Source organism: Tupaia chinensis, unplaced genomic scaffold (assembly GCF_000334495.1).
Source record: "Tupaia chinensis unplaced genomic scaffold, TupChi_1.0 Scaffold140338_1, whole genome shotgun sequence".
Classification (NCBI taxonomy): Eukaryota; Metazoa; Chordata; class Mammalia; order Scandentia; family Tupaiidae; genus Tupaia; species Tupaia belangeri.
The window spans coordinates 63,798-71,221 of record NW_006200215.1 but is presented as its reverse complement, the minus strand read 5'-3'; positions in this window follow the sequence as shown (position 1 = coordinate 71,221).

Here is a 7,424-nt window from a genome sequence, read left to right as displayed (position 1 = left end):
GTGAGTACATTTAATTTTCCTGACATAGCACTCCCTTCAGAATTTCTTGGAGATCTGGTCTGGTGCTGGTAAATTCTTTTAGGTTCTGTTTATTTGAGAATGTTCTTGTCTTTTCTTCCCACATGAAGGGTAATCTTGTCAGGTGCAGTATTCTTTGTTGAAATTGTTTTTCCCTTAATACTTTGAATATATTTTCCCATTCTTTCCTCGCTCACATTTTTTCCAATGAGGGGTCTGCTGTTAGTCTGATGGGATTGTAGGTAACTTGTAGGTAACTTGCTGTTTCTCTCTTGCCAATCTTAGTTCTTTTCTTTGTCTGTGGTTTTGGTATGTCTGATTATAATGTGTCTTGGAGAAGATCTTCTTGGGTTGATTCTATTTGGGGTCCTTTTTATTTCTTGGGACTGGATCTTTGAGTGCCTCTCTAGGTTTAGAAATTTTTCTTGCAGAATTTGATGGACTAGATTATCAATGCCCTATGAATCTCTTGGTTTGATGATATCTAGTATTTCTCTAATATTATTCTTGAATTTTTGGGTAATTTTCTCAGTCGTCATGGTGGATTTTTCTAGGCCAGTAATTTTCTCTTCTATGTCTCAGATTCTATCTTCTATATGACTTAGTCTGTTTTTAATACTTTCAAGAGAGATTTTGACTCCCTGTTTTATACCCTTTATCTCTAACAGTTCCATTTGATTCTTTTGTAAATTGCATAATTCCTCTTTTAGATCTTGGAAGAATTTCCTCACCTCCTAGAACTCGCCAGCTCCTTTCTCCTTATTCTTCTGCAGTTCATTGTCTCTCTTCCCTTCCATCTCTGCTAACTTTGCCACTTTGAATGTTCTAAATTTTTTATCAGACATTTCCATGATTTCCATTGAACTGTTTTCAGATGAAGAGGAGTTATTCTTTTCCCTTAGAGAAGAGTTATGTTCTTGCTTTCCCATATTTCTTGTGGTCCTGTGATTTTGAGTCATCTGATGGAAAGTGTGTTTGTTCCCAAACATGATCCTGCATCCAGGATCATGCAGAAAGGAAACAGAGAGAGAGAGAGAGAGAGACAACAGCAACAAAAACAACCAAAAGAAAAAGAAAAAAAAACTCAAAAAAAACCCCAAATCATTATTTTTTTTAAAAAAATGCAAAAATTAGATTTATTTCTTTATTCCCTGAACTCACTAATTCTCAGGAGCCATGAAGGTGTCTTCTGAGTCCTGCTCCCTTGCCTCTCCTGAGTTGGGAGGAGAGAGGATTAACAAGATAAAAGGAGAGGAGGGGATTAAAGCCCAGAAACTGCTTTACCTTAAAAAATTTTTAAAAAGAAAAATTACAAAAATTGAGAAGACAGAGACAGAGGCAGAGGCATGGAGAAGGCTTGAGGGAGCTCCTGCCACTGGATTTGTGGGCTGGAGGCTGAATTATCAGTAGAAATCTTTATTTCTTTATTCCCTGAACTCACTATTTTTCAAGAGCCATAAAGGTGTCTTCTGAGGCCTACTCCCTTGCCTCATTTCTTTCTACATTCTTAATTATTTTTTTAATTTTTAAATTGCTCATCTTTCTGCAGCTCATATGTCTCATGAATTCTTAACTTTCCCCTGCCCCCATTGGACAAGCCAATCAGTAGACATCTATATCTGAGTTCTGAATGGCTACTTTCAGAAATTAGGACCACCAAAGACCTTCTTTTCAGACTTCATCATGCTGAAACCCACACTTACCCAGCAACCCAGTTAGAGCACCCTACTTATTGTCTTAGTCTCTCTCTGGCTTTCTCTTTGTATTCTTTTTTTTTAATTTTTAAACTTCTTAGGTCTCTGTTGGTTTTTGTTCTTGCTAATTCTTGCCAATATTCACAGTGACAAACATAACAGAGATATAGGAGAAGAGAGACAACAAACTCCAGAAAATATAAAAGAACAGAGACAAGTTCCATGAGGTGAGGAAGTTTATACACAACCTGGAAGAAGAGATACACACCATAAAATAGAATAAAACAGAATTGTTAGAGATGAAGGTTCTAATATAGAAAATCAAAACCTCCTTTGAAAATATCAAAAGCAGATTAGGTCATGCAGAAGATCAAACCTCGGATGTAGAAGATAGAACTTCTGGCTTAGAAAAATTCACCAAAAATACTGAGAAAATAAGGTATAAAAACATGAACAACATATGAGTAATCCTATATAGCATTAAACACCCAAACATCAAGAACATCTCTATCCCAGAAAATGGAAAAACTAATAAAGGCATTGATAGTCTATTCCATGAACTCTTAGAAGAAAACTTTCCAAACCTAGAGAGACAATCAAATATCCAGACCAAAAACAAACAAACGAACAAAAAAACAAACAAACAAACAAAAAAAAAACCCACAAAGATCAACCAAAGAAGATCTTCCCCAAAGGCACATCATAGCCAGGTTGACCAAAACCACAGAGATAAGATGCTAAATTTGGCAAGAGAGAAATGTCAAGTTATTTTCAAAGGATATCCCATTAGGCTAACATCAGACCTCTCATTGGAAACAATGCAAGCAAGAAAAGAATGGGAAAATATATTCAAAGTGTTAAGTAAAAAACAACTTCAACCAAGAACACTTCCCAGCAACATTATTTTCATATGGAAAGAAAAGACTGATTTTGAGTCATCTGATGGAAAGTGTGTTTGTTCCCAAACATGATCCTGCATCCAGGATCATGCAGAAAGGAAACAGAGAGAGAGAGAGAGAGAGACAACAGCAACAAAAACAACCAAAAGAAAAAGAAAAAAAAACTCAAAAAAAACCCCAAATCATTATTTTTTTTAAAAAAATGCAAAAATTAGATTTATTTCTTTATTCCCTGAACTCACTAATTCTCAGGAGCCATGAAGGTGTCTTCTGAGTCATGCTCCCTTGCCTCTCCTGAGTTGGGAGGAGAGAGGATTAACAAGATAAAAGGAGAGGAGGGGATTAAAGCCCAGAAACTGCTTTACCTTAAAAAATTTTTAAAAAGAAAAATTACAAAAATTGAGAAGACAGAGACAGAGGCAGAGGCATGGAGAAGGCTTGAGGGAGCTCCTGCCACTGGATTTGTGGGCTGGAGGCTGAATTATCAGTAGAAATCTTTATTTCTTTATTCCCTGAACTCACTATTTTTCAAGAGCCATAAAGGTGTCTTCTGAGGCCTACTCCCTTGCCTCATTTCTTTCTACATTCTTAATTATTTTTTTAATTTTTAAATTGCTCATCTTTCTGCAGCTCATATGTCTCATGAATTCTTAACTTTCCCCTGCCCCCATTGGACAAGCCAATCAGTAGACATCTATATCTGAGTTCTGAATGGCTACTTTCAGAAATTAGGACCACCAAAGACCTTCTTTTCAGACTTCATCATGCTGAAACCCACACTTACCCAGCAACCCAGTTAGAGCACCCTACTTATTGTCTTAGTCTCTCTCTGGCTTTCTCTTTGTATTCTTTTTTTTTAATTTTTAAACTTCTTAGGTCTCTGTTGGTTTTTGTTCTTGCTAATTCTTGCCAATATTCACAGTGACAAACATAACAGAGATATAGGAGAAGAGAGACAACAAACTCCAGAAAATATAAAAGAACAGAGACAAGTTCCATGAGGTGAGGAAGTTTATACACAACCTGGAAGAAGAGATACACACCATAAAATAGAATAAAACAGAATTGTTAGAGATGAAGGTTCTAATATAGAAAATCAAAACCTCCTTTGAAAATATCAAAAGCAGATTAGGTCATGCAGAAGATCAAACCTCAGATGTAGAAGATAGAACTTCTGGCTTAGAAAAATTCACCAAAAATACTGAGAAAATAAGGTATAAAAACATGAACAACATATGAGTAATCCTATATAGCATTAAACACCCAAACATCAAGAACATCTCTATCCCAGAAAATGGAAAAACTAATAAAGGCATTGATAGTCTATTCCATGAACTCTTAGAAGAAAACTTTCCAAACCTAGAGAGACAATCAAATATCCAGACCAAAAACAAACAAACGAACAAAAAAACAAACAAACAAACAAAAAAAAAACCCACAAAGATCAACCAAAGAAGATCTTCCCCAAAGGCACATCATAGCCAGGTTGACCAAAACCACAGAGATAAGATGCTAAATTTGGCAAGAGAGAAATGTCAAGTTATTTTCAAAGGATATCCCATTAGGCTAACATCAGACCTCTCATTGGAAACAATGCAAGCAAGAAAAGAATGGGAAAATATATTCAAAGTGTTAAGTAAAAAACAACTTCAACCAAGAACACTTCCCAGCAACATTATTTTCATATGGAAAGAAAAGACTAAAACATTCTCAGATAAACAAAACCTGAAAGAATTTACCAGTACCAGACCAGTCCTCCAAGAAGTGCTGAAGGTATTGCTATACCAGGAAAACTAAAGCTGGACACACAGAAATAAGAGTACAAAAAACACCCAAGAGAATGGCCAGCCTAATGGTATGGCCAAGTGCAGAGTTCAATGTTAACTTCCAGAGTTTAAATGGAAAGATCAGACCACAGTAACACTACATATTCATTAGAAGAAAAATTAATTACATGACACTGTGGCACATATACTCCACACTTGGAATGCTATTCAACCAAAAAAAAAAAAAAATTCAAGACCTTGCCATTTGATAGAAAGTGGATGAATATGGAAGATTTATTGCTAAGTGAGGCAAGTCAATCTGTGAAAGAGAGACTTTGTATGTCTCCACTTAACATATACCAACTGTTTGCACTCTATGACAGAGACTGAAAGATCAGAGAACATAAAAGCATTGAAAATAGTTTTGAACACTGGAGACAATTTGGAAAGAGGGTGAGAGAGAGGAAGAGTGTAGGAAAGGAAATTAGAGAGAAAAATAGAAAAGTAAGACATTCGTGGGACACAGAAATAGTTTATTATCTGTTGATGATAATGTGTATAGTAATCTCAACTGGACTGGTCTGTGGTGTATTTCATGTTGGATAAATCCTCTTTACAAGCTAAATAATGTATAGTGATTAAATATATAAAAATAATAATAAAATAGAAACATAAAAATGCTGCCATATGACTGTAATTTTACTTCTTGGTATCTATCAAAAGGACAGGAAAACACTCAGTTTAAAAGATACTTGTGGATTCACATTTATTGAAGCATTATTCACAATTGCTAAGGAATGCCAGAAAAAAAGCCAGAATCCATCTGAGGTAAGCCTAGCCCCCTGCCTTTTTAACTGGAAAGTCTTTGCCCCTAACCCTTCCTCCCAGTCCAACACCCACAAAAAAGCCAGAAGGTAGAAAGTAACATATAATCCACCAGATGACAAGAAACCACCACCACAGAGACACAAGAAATATGGGAAATCAAGAGAATATCTCTCTCCCAAAGGGAAAGAACAGTTCTTCATCATCCACAGACAGTACAATGGAACTCGTGGAAATGTCAGATAAAGAATTTAGGATATTCACACTGAGAAATCTAACAGACTGTAAGAGAAGAGAGATTATCTTCCAGATTTAAGGATTTTTGTTTCCTTTTGAGTTGTTTGCTTCAGCAATTTGTTAATGTTTTTTCATTGAAACATAAACTTTTCTCCCTCCCTGACCCCTTTGCAATTGGAAAATATTTGTGAGCATTCTTATTGTGTGGCAGATTGGTTATTTGCATAAGTTTAATGATACAACAGTATCTGTTGCTTTGCATCAGAAATTGAATTCTTCTGGGACTTCATGCAAATAGCAGACCAAATTGAGATCAACCTAATTATTTTTGCAAATAAGTCAGTTTATATCTCTCTTTAGTAAAAAGGGGAAAGGAAAGAGAGAAAAAAATTGTTTCAGAAGAAAATTACAGAGCACGTATCACTAGATTCTAGCTTTGTCCATACTTAAAGATTTTTTGTGAATCAATAAAATGTGAAAAATAAAGTTTAGTATGGAAGGGAGGAAAGGGAAAGGATAAAGCAGATAAAAGTATGCTTAATTGGCCAAAAATGAGAGACTGTTTACTGATGATAATATATATAGTAATATCCTTGTCTTGACTGACATGTATGGTATTTGGGATAGAAAATGAAATGAAGGGACCAGAGGGTAGCATAATGGCTATGTCGCTGAACTCCCATGTAGCCAAACATGATTTGTGTCTTGGACTTGGTGGCTAAAACTCAAGCCAGGCACGTGTGCGTTCATGCCCAAGATCCTGAGAGGAGAATGGAGGAGAAGGGATTGCAGCATAGCGATCCCCCCTGGGGGGGTGATTTCTCACTGTCTATCTCTGTCTCTCTCTGTCTTTCTGGGAAGCACACACGCCCCATATCAAAAACCTCTCCAAAGAAAAGAAAAAAAAAGAAAAATGTATACTGTAAAGACATGATAAAATGTAAAATAAAAGCCAGGAGATTGAATCAGTAATAAATAACCTCCCAACAAAAAAAAGCCCTGGCTCTGATGGATTCACCTCTGAAATTCTACAAAACTTTCAAAGAAGAGTTAACCCCTATTCTGCTCAAGTTATTTCTAAACATCCAAAAGGGTGAATCTCTCCCTAATTCATTTTATGAAGCCTCTATCACCCTTATCCTTAAAACAGATAAGGATAAGACAAGAAGGAACTATAGACCAATATCTCTGATGAATATAGATGCAAAGGTTCTCAACAAGATTTAAGCAAATTGTATCCAACAACTTATAAAAAAGATCATACACCAGGATCAAGTAGGCTTTATTCCAGGAATGCAAGGTTGCTTCAACATATGCAAAACCATAAATGTAATACATCATATTAACAGGAGTAAAAATAAAAACCATATGGTCATATCAATTGATGCAGAAAAAGCATTTGATAAGATACAACATCCTTTCATGATCAAGACACTCAGCAAAATTGGCATAAAAGGACCATTTCTCAACACAATAAAAACCATCTATGAAAAACCCATAGTGAACAACATCCTCAATGGAGAAAAACTGAAAGCTTTCCCACTAAAGACGGGAACAACGCAAGGATGCCCACTTTCTCCACTCCTTTTTAATATAGTACTGGAAGTCCTTGCCAATGCAATCAGAAAAGAAGGAAAAATAAAAGGCATTCGAATAGGAAAAGAAGAGGTGAAACTCTCTCTATTCACAGATGACATGATTGTATACAAAGAAGACCCAATGGTCTCCATGGGAAAATTACTGGAAGTAATACATGACTACAGTAAAGTTGCAGGATATAAAAATCAATATACAGAAATTTATAGCATTCCTATATACGAATAACAGGCAGACTGAAATAGAACTGAAAAAAGTTATTCCATTTACCATAGCCACCAAAAGTATAAAATAGGAATAAATCTAACCAAAGAATTTAAAGACCTCCACAAGGAAAACTATGAGAAGCTAAAAAAAGAAACTGAAAATGACACAAAAAAGTGGAAGGT